We start from the raw sequence: 20937 nt of genomic DNA, 5'->3' as shown, positions 1-20937 counted from the left end.
GTTTCCAGAAATGTTTGGGTTTAGTGTGTTTCTCTATATGGCCGCCGAATCCAGGACCAAAAACACAGGTGCCTGCCTTACAAAACCAGTTTGTTTTGCCATAGACAATTTTGATGTCTCCACAATATGATTTGGGTGGTGGAATTTGGGGCTGAACTAAATTGGTGAGCTCCCAAGAGAGCACTCTCTCTCTGCTTGCCGCCGCATTCACCTGCTCTCTGGGTTGGCCTAACCCACTATTACCCAGTTGCACGAACAGCTTGCGAAGGGACAGTAGGACTGTCCTCATCACCTCCCTCATAATGTACTGGAAGAGGAGTTTTCGAATGGGACTCCTCTGACTGAAAAATCACTCCCAGAGTCTGCGCCATTGTCCTATCCCTCAGATGCTGTCTCAGTATCTGATGTCTCAGTCTCTGATCCTATGTCAGAGCGGTCCTCTATAACCCAAGTGCAGGCAGCAGTCATCCATCAAGATGCCATCTCTGCTATTGGCTAAACTGTTGCTCTAAAACACTAGCCTACGTAGACAGTCACAAAATCGATGGTGTGTGTGAGATACGTGCAACAGTAGAGGCCACCTTACCTGCGCTTCTTCCCTCAATCAGCACGTACTTTCAAGACACTCAAAAAACACCTTGTCGCATACCATTCGTCACAGTCTTTAGCACCTCCTGCGCCCAGTCCAACAATCATTATTGGTGCTCCCACTCCCTCCTCCTCGGATTCCCTCATTACCACCCAGCAAAAGTGCCCTTCATCTCTCCATAGACTTTACTAATGTACTCAGCTATTTACATAAAATACAGATGTGCTCTTTGCAGTAGGCATATAAACCTTCTGCGCTTCTTTATGGCACTAAAACTGCCACTAGACAAGTCGGACCCTTTTCCCCCCAGGGAAACCACACACATATTGACAAAAGTGATGTATATATGACAGCCAACCACCTGAAACTCAACTCAAGCAAAACCAAAATAATCCTCTTTGGCCCACACAAAAACACCTGGGACCCCCCATGGTGGCCCACCACGCTAGGCCCTGCACCCACCCCCGCCAACTACGCACGCAACCTCAGCATCATCCTAGACTCCTCCCTCTCTATGACCCAACAAATCAACGCTCTTACCTCCTCATGCTTCAACAAACTCCGTATACTGAAAAACATTCAAATGGATCCCCACAGAGACCAGAAAAACTGTCACTCACGCACTCATCAGCAGCAGGCTTGATTACGGAAACGCCCTCTACGCCGGCACCACTCTAAAACTCAAGTGCAAACTACACGCATCCAGAACTCCGCAGCACGACTCATCCTCGACCTCCGCCGACACGAACACATCTCTCCACACCTCAAATCCCTCCACTGGCTCCCCATTGACAAAAGGATCACCTTCTATCCTCATCCTCGCACACAAATCACTCCACAACACAGGCCCTGCCTACCTCAACGAGAGTCACCTTCCACACCCCCACACGAAACGTCCGCTCAGCTGACCTCTCTCTCGCCTCTGTCCCCCGCATCAAACACACCACCACCGGGGGCAGATCCTTCTCCTATATTGCACCCAAAACCTGGAACGCACTCACAACCCACATTCGCAAGACCCAAAACCTACTTCTTTTCAGGAAGGGCCTCAAAACCTGGCTTTTTGAACAGTGAACCTCCTAGCCCCTTTCCCTCCCCCTGTCCCCCCCCCCCCCGCAGCGCCTTGAGACCCTCACAGGTGAGTAGTGCGCTTTATAAATCTCTTTGATACAGATCTATATATATATATATATATATATATATATATATATATATATATATATATATATATATATATATCTCTACATAGATATATCTATAGATATATCCATGTACCTAGATATATCTATCTACATATATATTTTTTTTAGTTGCTGTATGGTTTCCTTGGGGGCCAAAATGGCCCCCAGGGAAACCCTACAACATCTAAAAAAAAAAATGCCCCCACAGGGGGTCACCCTGCCCACGGGCGACCCCCTGTCATTTCATTTTTTATTTTTTTTTTTATTTTGTTGAAAAAAAAAAATCCCCTGGGGGGGGCGCGATCGCGCCCCCCCCCAGGGGGCACCTACCTTTTTTTTAATTAAAAAAATTATGCCGGGGGGGGGGGGGCGGCCCGTTTTCCAGGGGGGGGGCCGCCCCCCAAAAGTGAAATCCCTGGTGTCTAGTGGGGTTTCCTGGCACAGCTGCGATCGGGGGCCAGAAACAGTTTCAGAAGGCCTCGTAAGAAAGGGGAGAGTCTCCCCTTTCTTACGAGGCCTTTTCAAAATGTTTCCTGGCCCCCCCGATCGCAGCTGTGCTGCGATCGGGGGAGCCAGGAAACACTTTCAGGAAGGCCTCGTAAGAAAGGGGAGACTCTCCCCTTTCTTACAAGGCCTTCCCGAACGTGTAAAAGGCCGTTTTCCCCATGAAAGCAGGAAGCGGCCGCAAGGCTGCTTCCTGCTTTCATTAGGAAAACACCTTTGCAACGTCAGCGCGCCTCGCGGCGCGCTGACGTCACAAAGGGGCGGGGGGAGACACGGTAGCTTCCGTGTCTCCCGGGGGTAGTAAAAAAAAAAAAAAAATCCTCGGGCGCGACGCACCCGAGGATTTATTAATGCCCTTCCTGGTGTCGGCCACTGGTCGCGACCCGCACCAGGGAGGGTGTGTGGGCGTCGGCCAGTGGCCGACGCCCGCACTCAAGCGGTTAAAACACATTGGTGGTGCCCTTGACATCCTGGGGACATCACAAAGATGAGGCCACCGTGTGCAAAATAAGCCCTACAGAGAATTATGGGGCGCTCTCAAGAAGGAGCGTGCATAATTAATTAGTGGCTGCAGCCATGGCTTTCCTTCCTTGGGTCTTCTGCTCCCTGTATTTTTCATTTTTTGGCTCTCTTTCTTTTGTTGGGGATGCATGGTCCCACTTAGGCACCGTGACATGTGCTCTTGCTGGGGCAGGTGGGAAGCCTACTCCTGTGCTGCCAGGCTTGCTCCACGACCAGCTGGCTTCCTCTCACTGACTGAACAGGATCTCTGTTAAATTCTCTCGTGCCTGTTCCAAGCAGGCAGGGCTCTCCTTAAGGTGGCTGCCCAACTACCCCCAGAAACGTGCACAGGGAACAAAGACAAGCCCACTGCTGTTGGGGGGGTGGAGGGATGCAAATGATGGGGGGAGGCTCCCATTCCTCCTTCTGCATCTGGGGCCCGGGACCCCATCCTTTGGCCTTTTGTGGAGGGGAGGGAGGCACGATGGCACTGCACTCGCTCTCCTTCACGTCGTCGGGGGCCTCGGGTGGGGAATGTAGGCCCATTACCTACATATGCCAGTCAGGAGGCTGCGGAACCCGGGCCAAGTGAGTCTTGAGAGGGGGCCTCATATACACCCCTTCCTGAGTAAAATTAAGTCATGCCGACCCCTGACCCAGGCCCACCACAGGGATTCTCACAGACGATACGACAGAACTACACACGCGCTCCGTTGCTCTCACGGTCAAAGGTCACATCCTTTGGGAATGACTATCTCAGACACAGAGGGTCCGATTTTAACCATTTTGGATTCTTCTTAGGGAAGCCCTAGCCACCTGGACCATGTGCAGCAGGCCTCTTGGCATCAAAAGTGGTCTCCTTTATAGGTAGCTGGTTCTACTGGCTCCCTGCGACAGACCTTCACCTTTTCTTTGTCTTTGGTGCTTCTTCCCTCCTTCTGGGACACAGAGGTCCAGATCTTCCCACAACAGGTCCTTTGGGGGGGGGGGGGGGGAACCGGCCTCACTTGTCCTTGAGAGGCCCACTGGTGTCACCTGTAGGCAGAGTCCTTAGTCGATTAGAGCTTGAGGAGTCTTGTCCTTCCAGGTTTCCATGGTCAGGTCACCATCTAATTCCAATGCCCAACTCTCTGTCTCTCCCTTGTGAAAGAGTTTTTAAATGGGGTGGAAAGTTTTAGCGCCACAACACCCCTCCACCCCATCCCAACCCTACTGCACTGAATGCTGGGTCAAATCAAGTGGTCTTTGTTCACATCTCCTCTGCGGGCCTAAGCTCTACCCCTAGCTGACATAATTGCCAGAGACTTTCCCAACAAAAACTTCAAAAATGAGCGGTGTTAAATCAAGAGGTCTAGGCTTCCCCCGTTGTTCAGGGGATCTAGGCTGTCCCAACCCTGGTACAGTGTGACAGTTAATTAACAGATGCATATTTTCTTCCCCACCCCTCCTCCTCAGGAGTTGAGAGAAGGACTGTTACTACTTTTGTGAGAAGAGGTTACCTTTGCTGGGTTTCATAGTAATTAACATGGCCAAGTAGGGTGACAAAAGGCCTGGAATCTAATCCTTAGCTAAGCAATATGAACATTCTGGATGACCCTTAAGGTATACATGCAGGTGATTGGGAGTTGCATATTCAAACTTGGCATACATGTTTCACTCCGGTTTGATACCTTACTGGACCCTGTAGGACTAAGGGCAGCAAAGCAAAATTATTTAATGCAGATTTCCTCCTATGTGTATAATACAGTGCACGCCTATAGAAATCTACTCGCTATTGCGAGTTATATTTCATGGGGACGAGGTATTTTTAGAGCCTACTTACCTGTTCTGGCGAGTTGATAAATAACAGCTGTTCTGTTACTCACAAAGTGAACAAGCAAGAAAGTTGCTTTTATATCTTTTTATCTTGTCATCTTTGCTCTGCATTAAAACAGGGGTAAAAAATCAATTTGTCTTGCATCATTTACTTTTCTTTCTCTTACTGTGAGTTACAGGATTTTGTAAAGTTAACTGTGTGAAAATCGTGCCATACAATGCGTGTGAAATGAAAGTCTAAGACACCAGGCTGCTTTTTGTAACACAGCCTTGACATAGCTAATTAGTGAACTGTACAAACATTTCAAAATATATTTCTGTAGTTATGCAGGCACATTTATATAAGTCTGTGTGGTTAAAAAAAAAGATTTTTATAGGGTGAAAACAAATCAGAACACTTTACTTGGTTATGTGCAAATGATAAATATGTTTGCTGAAACCAAGATTCCAAGAACTGTTTATGCGCTATATAGTCTCGGACCACGGTCTTGGCGTTCTCGCCCGCTGCCTCTGCCTTGCTCCTCGTGTTTGCTGCCCAGCTGCAGCACACGTGGTCGCGAGTTTGATCCCACGGTCCGCCTCGGCTGATTCACTGCCTTGTGTAATTGCTGTCACAGTAACTGTTTTTTGTAAAGTTTTTTTTTTGTAAAGTGTAATTTTAGCCTCTTTTTCTGGACCCTTAGTTGCCCGTTCCATTTTGCCTCCTTGCTTTGCCCTGTTGTTGACTGTACTTTCTCAATTTTCTCCCGACGTTTTTTCCCTCACCCCCTGCCGCACTCCCGCCTCCCTGTCAGCCCCTCCCATCTCCGAAGACTACTTATGGAAACAGCTGCGCAACTGTACATCGAGTGTGCTGCCAGCGTGCCAAAGGCAAGCCCGTCTGCGCCAGTCCACACCTGAACCCCACCCAGCACCAGGAACCCTGGCCCTACTTGCCCCCCTGCCTCCCCTCCTCCAGAGATACTCCTCCGTGGATCTCTGTGCTCTTGTCCCTGGACCCAACAACAACTGCTGCCTCGCATCGCCTTGCCACACAGCGGGACAATTCACCTGCACCCACTGCCAATACTCCTCCACTCCAGGACTGACCACCATCACTGCCACCAACGCCTCCCCGCCAAATGAGATGGCCTTGGAACAGCTCAGGTGTATCATGATCAATGCCAGATCACGCTGCAAACGCGCCATCGAAGTCTGGGCTACTGTCTTCAATCTTGCCCCCTGATGTAACCATCACAGAGACCTGGTTCACCCCCGGCTACAAAATGAAACACCTTGACTGCATAAACAGGCACGGAGGCGGCACTGCTATCGTACACTAGGAATCAATCACCTGCACCATCACCAATGATGAAATCACACCCATCATGGAACACAAACTTCCAGCTCCATGATGATGCCACCACCAAAGGCACCCTTGTAACCAGACCAGCAGGACCAAGAATAGGCCTCAGCGGTGCCATCACTGAATTCATCACCCCACATGCCATTGAATTTGAACACTACATCTTCCTGGGAGACCTCAACTACCACCTGGACCTACTGGAATGACTGGACAACCTTGCCCTGAAGCAGCTGTTCACAGGCCTCACGCACAAAGCAGGACACACCATCGTCTGAGTTAACCTGCCCTCAGCTACCGAAAACTCCATGCCCCCTCACAAGAACTGTGATTCCCTCGCAGACCACTTCCACAGCAAGATAGAAACCATACACAGTAACTTCGATCCCCAACCGCCTGACCTCCCCAGTATACCATTAACCTCTACCAGCGACCATCCGCTCACTGCATGGAGACAACTCAGCACACTGAACATGATCACACTCATGAGCTCCATCCACTCGGGAGCCCCACGGACTCCTGCCCCCATTGCATCTTCAACCTTGAAAGAAACAAGATCAGCCGCCAGCTCACTACAATCCTCAACGCCTCATTAGCCATGGCCACTTTTCCAGAAGCCTGGAAACATTCAGAGGTCAGATCCCTCCGTAAGAAGCCCTCTCCACATCCAAGCAATCTCCAGAATTACCGCCTGACCTCTTTGCTCCCTTTCCCCACTAAAGTCCTGGAGAAGGCTATCACATCCAACTCACAGAACACCTGGAGAAAAACAACCTGCAAGATGGCTCCCAATCAGGCTTCAGAGCCAATCATAGGACAGAGACGGACAGCTCTGATCGCCACAAGACATCTGCACCCTGCTCAACAGAGAAGTAACAGCCGCCCTGATTCTGCTCGACCTCTCTACCACCTTCGACATCGTCTCCCACCACACACTGATCAAAATACTATGACAGATTGGGATCACAGACCATGTGCTCAGACAGTTGGCATTCTTCCTCACAGGACACACCCAGAGAGCCTGCACTCCCCCCCCCCCCCCTTCACCTCAGAGGTCAAGAACACCATTGCGGTATCCCCCAAAGGCTCCTCTCTAAGCCCAACACTCTTCAACGTCTATGTGACACCACTCGCAGACATTGTGAGATTGCACGACAGCAACATTATCTCCTATGCTGACGACACACAGCTCGTCCTCTCGCTCTCAGCAGACCCCCAATCAAGACAAAGACCACCTTCCACGACCGTATGAAGAACTTATCCGCCTGGATAAAGGACAACTGCCTGAAGGTCAACATGGCAAAGATCGAGGGGTCAGGACAGCTACATACTTTACCACTTACTTTTTGCCCTCTAGATCAGTATTTTAGTTTTTCATATATACAAGCTAGCCTTCATACTCACAGCTCTGAGAAATAAAACCCTAGCAAATATTTCTCCAGTCTCACAACATAGGTTTAATATTGAAAGTACAGAAATTATCCAACAAAGAGGAGAATATTTGACTTCCATTTAGCCAGTTATTTTTGATACATCTACAGAGTACTAAGCCTGGGCGGAGTTTGCAGAGTTCTGCTACGAGGAACTCCGTGAAGTGCCGAAAAAACTCTGCTGCACTACCTGAAGTTTCACGAACGGCGGAGTTTGGGTAAGTCACTCTGTTTGCACTGATTTTCAGTGTGGGAGTTTCTCCAACACTGTAAAATCAGCCCAAACTGCATCATGCGGAGTGCCAGAGGGCACTTACTTCTTTCTGTGGCTGGAGTAGATTTTCTACTTGAGCGGCAGCTTTCTCATCACGACCGCTCACATTCAGAAATCTTGCTCGCCAGCTTAGAGATTTCTCTCGCTAGCCAACTTAACATTGACAGTGTAGGAAGTTGGTTCTGTATATACTATCTCAAAGTGAGAGATAGTGTGCACAGAGTCCGAGGGTTCCCCCTAGAGGTAAGATAGTGGCAAAATTAGATAATTCTAATGCTATATTTTGTGGTAGTGTGGTCGAGCAGTAGGCTTATCAGAGGGTAGTGTTAAGCATTTGTTGTACACACACAGGCAATAAATGAGAACACACACACTCAAAGACGTAACTCCAGGCCAATCGTTTTTAAATAGAAAAATATTACTGTCTTAATTTATTTTAGAACTACAATATTCAGAATTCAAGTAAGTACATAAATTGTAAGGTACTTGACATAGGTAAATGTGGAACTTTGAAGTAAAACAGTAAGGTACACAGTTTTGGCAAAAATAGCAATAAGCTATTTTAAAAGTGGACACTGCAAAAAATCAACAGTTCCTGGGGAGGTAAGTACAAGTTAGTTTAGCAGGTAAGTAAAGCACTTACAAGTTCAGTCTCCGGGGCATAGGCAGCCCACCGTTGGGGGTTCGAGTTAACCCCAAACGCCCAGCACCAGCAACACAGGGCCGGTCAGGTGCAGAGGTCAAAGAGGGGCCCAAATAACATAGGCGCCTATTGAGACTAGGGGTGCTCCGGTTCCAGTCTGCTAGCAGGTATGTACATGCATCCTCGGGGAGCAGACCAGGGGGGTTTTGTAGAGCACTTGGTGGGGGGTCACAAACAGGCACATAAAATACACCCTCAGTGGCACAGGGGCGGCTGGGTGCATTGTGCAAAGCAGGTGTCGGGTTTTACATTGGTTTCAATAGAGGGACCTGGGGGTCATTGCCGATGCAGGCAGGGCACAGGGGGGCTTCTCGGGCCAGACACCGACTGGGCAGCTATGAGGGCCGCCTGCTGGTCACTCCTGCACCAGTAGCTGGTTTCTCTCGAGCCTGGGGGTGCAGTGCTTCTTCCAGGAGTCGGGTTCTTTGTTACATGGCAGTCGGGGTCAGGGGGAGCCTCTGGATTCTCTCTGCAGGTGTCGCCGTGGGGTGCAGGGAGGTCGTCTCAAGGTGTCCACGTTGTGGGAGTCGCCTGGGGGGTCCTCGCTGTACTGTTGGTTTCTCTGAACACAAGCACACTGTTGATCCCACCTGGAGACTGGATGTGGCCGGCTGGCAGAAATTGGTCAGCCTAGCACTAGTAGTTGGGCTGGTATGCCGGGGCCATCTCTAAGATGCCCTCTGTGTGCATTTCTCAATAAATCCCACACTGGCATCAGTGTGGATTTATTGTGCCGAGAAATCTGATACCAAACTTCCCAGTATTCAGTGTAGCCATTATGGAACTGTAGAGTTTGTGTTTGACATACTCCAAGACCATATACTCTTGATGGCTACGCTGCACTTACAATGTCTAAGAATTGACTTAGACACTGTAAGGGCATAGTGCTCATGCAGCTATGCCCTCACATGTGGTATAGTGCACCCTGCTTGTAAGGCTGTAAGGCCTGCTAGAGTGGTGACTTACCTATGCCACAGGCAGTGGGTTGTGGGCATGGCATTCTGAAGGGAGTGCCATGTCGACTTAGTCTTTTTCTCCCAAGCTGTGAGGCAGTGTGCATGTGCTGAGTGGGGGGACCCCAGGGTGGTATAATACATGCTGCAGCCCTTAAAGACCCTCCCTGGCCACAGGGCCCTTGGTACCAGGGGTACCATTTACAAGGGACTTATCTGTGTGCCAGGGCTATGCCAGTTGTGGGGACAAAGGTACAGTTTTCGGGACAGAACACTGGTCCTGGGGCCTGGTTAGAAGGGTCCCAGCACACTTTCAATCATAGCTAGCATTAACAAAAGGCAAAAAGTTAGGGGGTAACCATGCCAACAGTGGCATTTTCTTACAGCGAGCAAGAGAAACTGTGTTCGGCGTCACTTCACAGAAGTTTCCGCGTGGAGTGGAGAAAACTCTGTGAACTCAGCCGGTGGAATGGAATTATTCACCCACCCCTACAGAGTACGACCTGTGGGACTGCTCTAGAGTCTGAAAACCTCACCAGGGCTGGTGCATAGTGAAGCCACTCCTTCTACACACCACCCAGTCTCTCACCGTGCATCCCCCATCCGGCCCGGCACTGTGCTATCCGGACTGGCACTGTGTGTTATTCATATGTCAGCGTGTCCTGTCACAGTAAGCGACTGAGGTATAGGGACGGTGTATATATATATATATATATATATATATATATATATATATATATATACACATACATACATACACACACATATACACATACGGAACACATGCTGCAGATTCACATGCTGTGCATTATCCTGCCATCTAGTGTTGGGCTCGGAGTGTTACAAGTTGTTTTTTCTTCGAAGAAGTCTTTTTGAGTCACGAGATCGAGGGACTCTTCCCCTTTCGGCTCCATTGCGCATGGGCATCGACTCCATCTTAGATTGTTTTCCCCGCAGAGGGTGAGGTAGGAGTTGTGTATATAGTAATAGTGCCCATGCAATGGAGCAAGTATGTATGTACATAATGTGTCTAAAAGTGATATATATATTTACAAATTTACAAATGTACAAGTTTATTGTTAACTTATAACGGCTACAGGCTCCCGGGGAGGTGGGAGGGCGCATGTGAATCTGCAGCGTCTCATGCCACGAACAGATGTACACTGGGTAAGTGACATTTTCCGTTCGATGGCATGTGTAGCTGCAGATACACATGCTGTGCATAGACTAGTAAGCAGTTATCTCCCCAAAAGCGGTGGTGTAGCCTGTAGGAGTTGTAGTTGTTTGAAATAATGTTCGTAATACTGCCTGTCCTACTGTGGCTTGTTGTGTTAACACATCCACACAGTAATGTTTTGTGAATGTATGAGGCGTAGACCATGTGGCTGCCTTACAGATTTCTGTCATTGGTATATTTCCTAGAAAGGCCATGGTAGCACCTTTCTTTCTAGTGGAGTGTGCCTTTGGTGTAATTGGCAGTTCTCTCTTAGCTTTAACATAACAGGTTTGAATACATTTAACTATCCATCTGGCAATGCCTTGTTTGGATATTGGATTTCCTGCATGAGGTTTTTGAAAAGCTACAAACAATTGTTTTGCTAAATTGTTTGGTTCTATCAATGTAATACATTAGTGCCCTTTTGATGTCTAATGTATGTAATGCTCTTTCAGCTACAGAGTCTGGTTGTGGAAAAAAATACTGGTAGTTCCACAGTTTGATTTAAGTGGAACGGTGATATAACTTTTGGTAAAAATTTGGGATTTGTGCGTAGAATCACTTTATGCTTGTGTATTTGTATAAAGGGTTCCTGTATGGTAAATGCTTGCATTTCACTTACTCTTCTAAGAGATGTTATAGCTATTAGGAAGGCTACTTTCCATGTTAAGTACTGCATTTCACAAGAGTGCATGGGTTCAAATGGTGGACCCAAGAGTTGTGTTAATACAATATTGAGATTCCATGAAGGCACTGGTGGTGTCCTTGGGGGAATGATTCTTTTTAGACCCTCCATAAATGCTTTTATGACTGGGATTCTAAAGAGTGATGTTGAATGTGTAATTTGCAGGTAGGCAGAAATTGCAGTGAGATGTATCTTGATGGATGAAAAAGCTAGCTTCGATTTTTGTAAATGTAATAAGTAGCTTACAATGTTTTTTGTTGACGCATGTAGTGGTTGAATTTGATTATTATGACAGTAATAAACAAATCTTTTCCATTTATTTGCGTAGCAATGTCTTGCAGTAGGTTTCCTAGCTTGTTTAATGACCTCCATACATTCTTGTGTAAGGTCTAGATGTCCAAATTCTAAGACTTCAGGAGCCAGATTGCTAGATTGAGCGATGCTGGATTCGGGTGTCTGATCTGTTGTTTGTGTTGAGTTAACAGGTCTGGTCTGGTTGGTAGTTTGACATGAGGTACTACTGACAGATCTAGTAGTGTTGTGTACCATGGTTGGCGAGCCCAAGTTGGTGCTACTAGTATTAGTTTGAGTTTGTTTTGACTCAATTTGTTTACTAGATACGGAAGGAGTGGGAGAGGGGGAAAAGCGTAAGCAAATATCCCCGACCAACTCATCCATAACGCATTGCCCTTGGATTGAGGGTGTGGGTACCTGGATGCCAAGTTTTGGCATTTTGAATTTGCTTTTGTTGCAAATAGGTCTATTTGAGGTGTTCCCCAGTTTTGGAAGTAGGTTTGCAGTATCTGGGGATGAATTTCCCATTCGTGGGTGTGTGGGTGATCTCGACTGAGATTGTCGGCCAACTGGTTTTGAATTCCTGGGATGTACTGTGCTATTAGGCGAATGTGATTGTGAATCGCCCAATGCCAAATCTTTTGTGCTAAGAGACACAGCTGTGATGAGTGTGTTCCTCCCTGTTTGTTTAGGTAATACATTGTTGTCATGTTGTCTGTTTTGACAAGAATGTGTTTGTGGGCTATTATCGGTTGAAATGCTTTCAATGCTAGAAACACTGCTAGTAGTTCTAGTTGATTTATATGAAGTTGTTTTTGTTGAGTGTCCCATTGTCCCTGGATGCTGTGTTGGTTGAGGTGTGCTCCCCACCCTACCATGGAAGCATCTGTTGTGATCACGTATTGAGGCACTGGGTCCTGGAAAGGCTGCCCTTGGTTTAAATTTATAAGATTCCACCATTGAAGCGAGGCGTGTGTTTGGCGGTCTATCAACACTAGGGGGGTCGCGGTCAGAAGACCGCGGAGGCCATTCTGACTTTCCTGCTGGGCCGGCGGGCGCCCGCCAAAGGAGCGCCCGCCGGCCCAGTGGGAAAGGCCCTGAAACATGGAAGCCGGCTCCGAATGGAGCCGGCGGTGTTGCAGGGGTGCGATGGGTGCAGTTGCACCTGTCGCGATTTTCACTGTCTGCATAGCAGACTGTGAAAATCCTGCTGGGGCCCTGCTGGGGCCAGTGGCATGGGCAGTGCAGGGGCCCCCAGGACACCCGTTCCCGCCAGCCTGTTCCTGGCGGTAAAAACCGCCAGAAACAGGCTGGCGGGAAGGGGGTCCGAATCCCCATGGCGGCGCTGCTTGCAGCGCCGCCATGGCGGATTTGGGCAACCGGGGGAAATCTGGCGGGAAACCGCCGGACCCGGTTTTCTGACCGCGGCGGTAAGAATGGCCCAGAAAGCACCGCCAGCCTGTTGGCGGTGCTTCCGTCATTTTAGCCCTGACCGCCAGGGTTAGAATGACCCCCTAGATCTTGAAGTTGACCCTGTGCTTGTGTCCATTGTGTCGCTAGGCACTGCTGTAAGGGTCGCATGTGTAATCTTGCGTTTGGGACAATGGCTATGCATGAAGACATCATGCCTAGAAGTTTCATCACCAACTTTACTTGATACTGTTGGTTTGGGTGCATGCTTTGTATTACTTTTTGGAATGCTTGTACCCTTTGTGGACTTGGAGTGGCAATCCCTTTTTCTGTGTTGATTGTTACTCCTAAGTATTGTTGTATTTGACACGGTTGTAAGTGTGATTTTAGGTAGTTTATTGAGAACCCTAGCTTGTGAAGGGTTTCTATGACATATTTTGTGTGTTGAAGACACTGTTTCTGAGTGCTGGTTTTTATTAGCCAATCGTCTAGATACGGGAATACGTGTATGTGCTGTCTTCTGATATGTGCAGCTACTACTGCAAGGCATTTTGTAAATACCCTTGGTGCTGTTGTTATCCCGAATGGTAACACTTTGAATTGGTAATGTACTCCTTGGATTACAAACCTTAAGTATTTCCTGTGTGAAGGATGTATGGGTATATGGAAGTAAGCATCCTTGAGGTCTAATGTTGACATGTAGTCTTGTTGTTTGAGCAAGGGAACCACGTCTTGAAGTGTTACCATGTGAAAGTGATCTGAGATCTAAGATGGGTCTCAGTGTTTTGTCCTTTTTTGGTATTAGAAAATACAGGGAATAAACACCTGTTCCTTTCTGATGGTTGGGTACCAGTTCTATTGCCTCTTTTTGTAACAAGGCTTGGACTTCTAATTGTAATAGATCCAAGTGCTGTTTGGACATGTTGTGTGCTTTTGGAGGCACATTTGGTGGTAATTGTAGGAGTTCTATGCAATAACCATGTTGGATAATGGCTAGGACCCACGAGTCCGTAGTTATTACTTCCCAATTTTTGTAATAATCTGTGAGTCTTCCCCCCCCCCATCGGTGTTGTGTTGGGGATTTGTGACATTGAAGTCACTGTTTAGTTTGTGGGGTTTTTGGGCTTTGGAATTTCCCCCTTGTTTTAGGGAACTGTCCACCTCTATATTGTCCCTGAAAGCCTCCTCTTTGGTACTGGCCCTGGTATGTGGGTCTGGCCTGTGAGGTTGAAGGTTCTGTGCTTTGGGCTCGAAACCCCCTCTAAAGTGTGGCTTCCTAAAGGTGCCTCTGCTCTGTGGAGAGTAGATCGCGCCCATGGCTTTGGCCGTGTCTGTGTCTTTCTTTAGCTTCTCTATAGCTGTATCCACCTCTGGCCCAAACAACTGTTGTCCATTAAAAGACATATTAAGCACAGCCTGCTGGATCTCTGGCTTAAATCCGGAGGTGCGTAGCCATGCGTGTCTCCGAATAGTGACCGCTGTGTTTACTGTTCTGGCGGCTGTGTTCGCTGCGTCCATAGCCGATCGTATCTGGTTGTTGGAGATACTTTGGTCCTCCTCCACCACTTGTTGTGCACGCTTTTGAAACTCTTTGGGAAGATGTTCAATGAAATGCTGCATTTCGTCCCAATGAGCCCTGTCATATCTTGCCAATAAAGCCTGTGAATTGGCAATGCGCCATTGATTGGCTGCCTGTGCTGCAACCCTTTTCCCTGCTGCATCAAACTTTCGACTTTCTTTGTCGGGTGGTGGTGTATCTCCAGAAGTCTGTGAATTTGCCCTTTCCCGGGCTGCGCCTACTACCACCGAGTCAGGTGCTAGTTGTTGCATGATGTACATAGGGTCCGTAGGGGGAGGTTTGTACTTCTTCTCCACCCTAGGTGTAATGCCTCTGCCTTTGACGGGGTCTTGAAACACCTGTTTCGCATGTTTTAACATGCCTGGTAACATCGGCAGACTCTGGTAATGGCTATGTATTGATGACAGGGTATTGAATAAAAAGTCATCCTCAATAGGTTCTGCATGCAGTGCTACATTGTGAAAAGTAGCTGCTCTGGACACCACCTGCATGTAAGCTGTACTGTCTTCTGGTGGTGATGGTCTTGCCGGGTAGCAATCAGGACTATTGTCAGATACTGGTGCATCGTATAGATCCCATGCGTCTGGGTCATCCTGGCTCATCCCTGTGTGCGTTGGTGATTGCATCATTGGGGATGTTGCTATTGGTGACAGGTGCGGTAAGTGCTGTGGCGAAAAACGTGGTGGAGTTTTTTCTTTAGCCACTTTTGCTTTTGGCTGTTGTTCTGTTTCTTGGAAAGCGAGTTTGTTTCATTTTAATTGGAGGAAGAGTTCTTATTTTCCCTGTGTCCTTCTGAATATGGAGCCTTTTTTGTGTATAGTCTGGCTCTCCCATCTCTAATTCTTGCCCAAATTTATGGCCTTGTAGTTGTGATGAAAGGCCTTGTTCTTCAGAATAGGAGCTCTGTTTCGGCTCCGAGGCTGGGTGTTTCGGCACCGAAACCTTTTCCGCAGTCTTTTTCGGCTCCGAAGCCACCTTTTTCGGTTTCGGGGTGCTGATGTCTCGGTGCCGAGTTTGGTCGGAGCCAGTATCTCGGTGCTGAGTACACTCTGTGCCAGCATCTCGACCGGAGTCGGATGTCTTCGACACGTGTGTGCCCTTTTTCGGTGTCGATGGTTGGTCAGTGTTTACGGGTTAAGCCATGGCCTGCCGGTGGTGGTGTCCCCTGGGCTTTCATTATCTTTGTGTGAGTTTTGGCCGGGGCAGGTTTACTCCCGGTTTGTTGCCTTGCCGGCTGCTCACTTTCGGCCTCGTCCGAGTCCGAATCAGGAATGGAGAAAGTCTCCTCCTCTTCGACATTGTGTTGTCCTGCCAGCATCGACGCCATTTGAAGCCTTCGAGCTCTCCGGTCCCGTACCGTCTTCTTCAACCAAAATGCCTGGCAGGCCTCGCAGGTATCCTCCTTGTGTTCGGGGGACAAACACAAATTACAGACCAAATGCTGGTCTGTATAAGGATACTTATTGTGGCATTTGGGGCAGAAGCGGAATGGGGTCCGTTCCATGAGCCTTGAAGACGCACGCGGTCGGGCCGACCAGGCCCCGCCGGGGAAGGGAAGCCCCGAAGGGCTACCGGAGCTCTTCTTTTCTTCGGTGTCGAGCTGCTATTACTAACCCGATACCGAACGCAAACAATACCGTCAAATTTTCCGAGCTTTAACTAACTTTCCGAACCGAAACACGGAGCGAAGAGGAACACGTCTGAACCAGATGGCGGAAAGAAAACAATCTAAGATGGAGTCGACGCCCATGCGCAATGGAGCCGAAAGGGGAAGAGTCCCTCGATCTCGTAACTCGAAAAGACTTCTTCGAAGAAAAACAACTTGTAACACTCCGAGCCCAACACTAGATGGCAGGATAATGCACAGCATGTGTATCTGCAGCTACACATGCCATCGAACATATATATATATACACATACCCATATATATATTGGGGGGCTGATGCCATTTTTCCAGTGCTGTGCGTAGATTTCATCCCAGACGTGCAGCTCTTTAGCAGGTGATGTACCTACAGTGTAGTATAGTGCATATGTGTAGGAAGTTGGCTCTGTATATGCTATTTCAAAGTAAGGAATAGCATGCACAGAGTCCAAGGGTTCCCCTTAGAGGTAAAATAGTGGTAAAAAGAGATAATACGAATGCTCTATTTTGTGGTAGTGTGGTCGAGCAGTAGGCTTATCCAAGGAGTAGTGTTAAGCATTTGTTGTACATACACATAGACAATAAATGAGGTACACACACTCAGAGGCAAATCCAGCCAATAGGTTTTGTATAGAAAAATATCTTTTCTTAGTTTATTTTAAGAACCACAGGTTCAAATTTAACATGTAATATCTTGTTTGAAAGGTATTGCAGGTAAGTACATTAGGAACTTTGAATCCATGTATACTTTTCAAGTTATTCACAAATAGCTATTTTAAAAGTGGACACTTAGTGCAATTTTCACAGTTCCTGGGGGAGGTAAGTTTTTGTTAGTTTTACCAGGTAAGTACGACACTTACAGGGTTCAGTTCTTGGTCCAAGGTAGCCCACCGTTGGGGGTTCAGAGCAACCCCAAAGTTACCACACCAGCAGCTCAGGGCCGGTCAGGTGCAGAGTTCAAAGTGGTGCCCAAAACGCATAGGCTCCAATGGAGAGAAGGGGGTGCCCCGGTTCCAGTCTGCCAGCAGGTAAGTACCCGCGTCTTCGGAGGGCAGACCAGGGGGGTTTTGTAGGGCACCGGGGGGGACACAAGCCCACACAGAAATTTCACCCTCAGCGGCGCGGGGGCGGCCGGGTGCAGTGTTAGAACAAGCGTTGGGTTCGCAATGGAAGTCAATGAGAGATCAAGGGATCTCTTCAGCGCTGCAGGCAGGCAAGGGGGGGCTTCCTCGGGGAAACCTCCACTTGGGCAAGGGAGAGGGACTCCTGGGGGTCACTTCTGCAGTGAAAGTCCGGTCCTTCAGGTCCTGGGGGCTGCGGGTGCAGGGTCTTTTCCAGGCGTCGGGACTTAGGTTTCAGAGTCGCGGTCAGGGGAAGCCTCGGGATTCCCTCTGCAGGCGGCGCTGTGGGGGCTCAGGGGGGACAGGTTTTGGTACTCACAGTCGTAGAGTAGTCCGGGGGTCCTCCCTGAGGTGTTGGTTCTCCACCAGCCGAGTCGGGGTCGCCGGGTGCAGTGTTGCAAGTCTCACGCTTCTTGCGGGGAGATTGCAGAGTTCTTTAAAGCTGCTCCTTTGGATAAAGTTGCAGTCTTTTTGGAGCAGGTCCGCTGTCCTCGGGAGTTTGTCGTCGTCGAAGCAGGGCAGTCCTCAGAGGATTCAGAGGTCGCTGGTCCCTTTGGAAGGCGTCGCTGGAGCAGAGTTCTTTGGAAGGCAGGAGACAGGCCGGTGAGTTTCTGGAGCCAAGGCAGTGGTTGTCTTCTGGTCTTCCTCTGCAGGGGTTTTCAGCTAGGCAGTCCTTCTTCTTGTTGTTGCAGGAATCTAATTTCTAGGTTCAGGGAGAGCCCTTAAATACTAAATTTAAGGGCGTGTTTAGGTCTTTGGGGTTAGTAGCCAATGGCTACTAGCCCTGAGGGTGAGTACACCCTCTTTGTGCCTCCTCCCAAGGGGAGGGGGTCACATCCCTAATCCTATTGGGGGAATCCTCCATCTGCAAGATGGAGGATTTCTAAAAGTTAGAGTCACCTCAGGACACCTTAGGGGCTGTCCTGACTGGCTAGTGACTCCTCCTTGTTATTCTCATTATTTTCTCCGGCCTTGCCGCCAAAAGTGGGGGCCGGGGCCGGAGGGGGCGGGCAACTCCACTAGCTGGAGTGCCCTGCTGGGCTGTGACAAAGGGGTGAGCCTTTGAGGCTCACCGCCAGGTGTTACAGCTCCTGCCTGGGGGAGGTGTTAGCATCTCCACCCAGTGCAGGCTTTGTTACTGGCCTCAGAGTGACAAAGGCACTCTCCCCATGAGGCCAGCAACATGTCTCTAGTGTGGCAGGCTGCTGGAACCAGTCAGCCTACACAGATAGTCGGTTAAGTTTCAGGGGGCACCTCTAAGGTGCCCTCTGTGGTGTACTTTACAATAAAATGCACACTGGCATCAGTGTGCATTTATTGTGCTGAGAAGTTTGATACCAAACTTCCCAGTTTTCAGTGTAGCCATTATGGTGCTGTGGAGTTTGTGTAAAACAGGCTCCCAGACCATATACTCTTATGGCTACCCTGCACTTACAATGTCTAAGGTTTTGCTTAGACACTGTAGGGGCACAGTGCTCATGCACTGGTACCCTCACCCATGGTATAGTGCACCCTGCCTTAGGGCTGTAAGGCCTGCTAGAGGGGTGTCTTACCTATACTGCATAGGCAGTGAGAGGCTGGCATGGCACCCTGAGGGGAGTGCCATGTCGACTTACTCATTTTGTTCTCACTAGCACACACAAGCTGGTAAGCAGGGTGTCTGTGCTGGGTGAGGGGTCTCGAGGGTGGCATAATACATGCTGCAGCCCTTAGAGACCTTCCCTGGCATCAGGGCCCTTGGTACCAGAGGTACCAGTTACAAGGGACTTATCTGGGTGCCAGGGTGTGCCAATTGTGGAATCAAAAGTACAGGTTAGGGAAAGAACACTGGTGCTGGGGCCTGGTTAGCAGGCCTCAGCACACTTTCAATTCAAAACATAGCATCAGCAAAGGCAAAAAGTCAGGGGGTAACCATGCCAAGGAGGCATTTCCTTACACAACCCCCCCCCCCCCCAAACGAAAGCGGATGAGACTAACCTTTCCCAAGAGAGTCTTCATTTTCTAAGTGGAAGAACCTGGAAAGGCCATCTGCTTTGGCATGGGCAGTCCCAGGTCTGTGTTCCACTATAAAGTCCATTCCCTGTAGGGAGATGGACCACCTCAACAGTTTTGGGTTTTCACCTTTCATTTGCATCAGCCATCTGAGAGGTCTGTGGTCAGTCTGAACTAGGAAGTGAGTACCAAAGAGGTATGGTCTCAGCTTCTTCAGGGACCAAACCACAGCAAAGGCCTCCCTCTCAATGGCACTCCAACGCTGCTCCCTGGGGAGTAACCTCCTGCTAATGAAAGCAACAGGCTGGTCAAGGCCATCATCATTTGTTTGGGACAAAACTGCCCCTATCCCATGTTCAGAGGCATCTGTTTGCACAATGAACTGCTTGGAGTAATCTGGAGCTTTTAGAACTGGTGCTGTGCACATAGCTTGTTTCAGGGTGTCAAAGGCCTGTTGGCATTCTATAGTCCAGTTTACTTTCTTGGGCATTTTCTTGGAGGTGAGTTCTGTGAGGGCGGTCACAATGGATCCATATCCCTTCACAAACCTCCTGTAGTACCCAGTCAAGCCAAGGAATGCCCTGACTTGAGTCTGGGTTTTTGGAGCTGCCCAGTCCAGAATAGTCTGGATCTTAGGCTGGAGTGGCTGAACTTGGCCTCCACCTACAAGGTGTCCCAAGTAAACCACAGTTCCCTGCCCTATCTGGCATTTGGATGCCTTGATAGAGAGGCCTGCAGATTGCAGAGCCTTCAAAACCTTCTTCAGGTGGACCAGGTGGAGCTGAAGACAGCAATATCATCAAGATAAGCTGCACTAAAGGATTCCAGCCCAGCAAGGACTTGATTCACCAACCTTTGGAAGGTGGCAGGGGCATTCTTTAAACCAAAGGGCATAACAGTGAACTGATAATGCCCATCAGTTGTGGAGAATGCTGTCTTTTCTTTTGCTCCAGGGGCCATTTTGATTTGCCAGTACCCTGCTGTTAAGTCAAAGGTACTTAAGAATTTGGCAGCCCCTAATTTGTCTATTAGCTCATCAGCTCTAGGAATGGGATGAGCATCTGTCTTTGTGACAGAGTTGAGACCTCTGTAGTCCACACAAAACCTCATCTCTCTCTTTCCTTCTTTGGTGTGAGGTTTGGGGACTAAGACCACTGGGCTAGCCCAGGGGCTGTCAGAGTACTCAATTACTCCCAATTCCAGCATCTTGTGGACTTCCACCTTGATGCTTTCCTTAACTTGGTCAGACTGTCTAAATATTTTGTTTTTGACAGGCATGCTGTCTCCTGTGTCCACATCATGGGTACACAGGTGTGTCTGACCAGGGGTTAGGGAAAAGAGTTCAGCAAACTGCTGCAGGACCTTCCTGCAGTCAGACTGCTGTTGGCTTGAGAGGGTGTCTGAGTAGATCACCCCATCTACTGAGCCATCTTTAGGGTCTGATGAGAGGAGATCAGGGAGAGGTTCACTCTCAGCTTCCTGGTCCTCATCTGTTACCATCAACAGATTTACATCAGCCCTGTCATGGAAGAGCTTAAGGCGGTTCACATGGATTACCCTCTTGGGGCTCCTGCTTGTGCCCAGGTCTACCAGGTAGGTGACCTGACTCTTCCTTTCAAGTACTGGGTAAGGGCCACTCCATTTGTCCTGGAGTGCCCTGGGAGCCACAGGCTCCAGAACCCAGACTTTCTGCCCTGGTTGAAATT

The 20937-nt window shown here is 48.8% G+C and overlaps 1 protein-coding gene across 3 annotated transcripts in view; it reads right to left on the bottom strand.

Annotated features, from left to right (window-relative positions):
• ADISSP (adipose secreted signaling protein) overlaps positions 1–20937 on the bottom strand; it is a 309465-nt gene that overhangs the window by 9616 nt on the left and 278912 nt on the right. The gene's annotated exons all lie outside the window — the stretch shown is intronic.

This window comes from Pleurodeles waltl, chromosome 1_2, assembly GCF_031143425.1.
Source record: "Pleurodeles waltl isolate 20211129_DDA chromosome 1_2, aPleWal1.hap1.20221129, whole genome shotgun sequence".
NCBI lineage: Eukaryota > Metazoa > Chordata > Amphibia > Caudata > Salamandridae > Pleurodeles > Pleurodeles waltl.
This window is presented reverse-complemented; position numbering and strand designations above follow the sequence as displayed.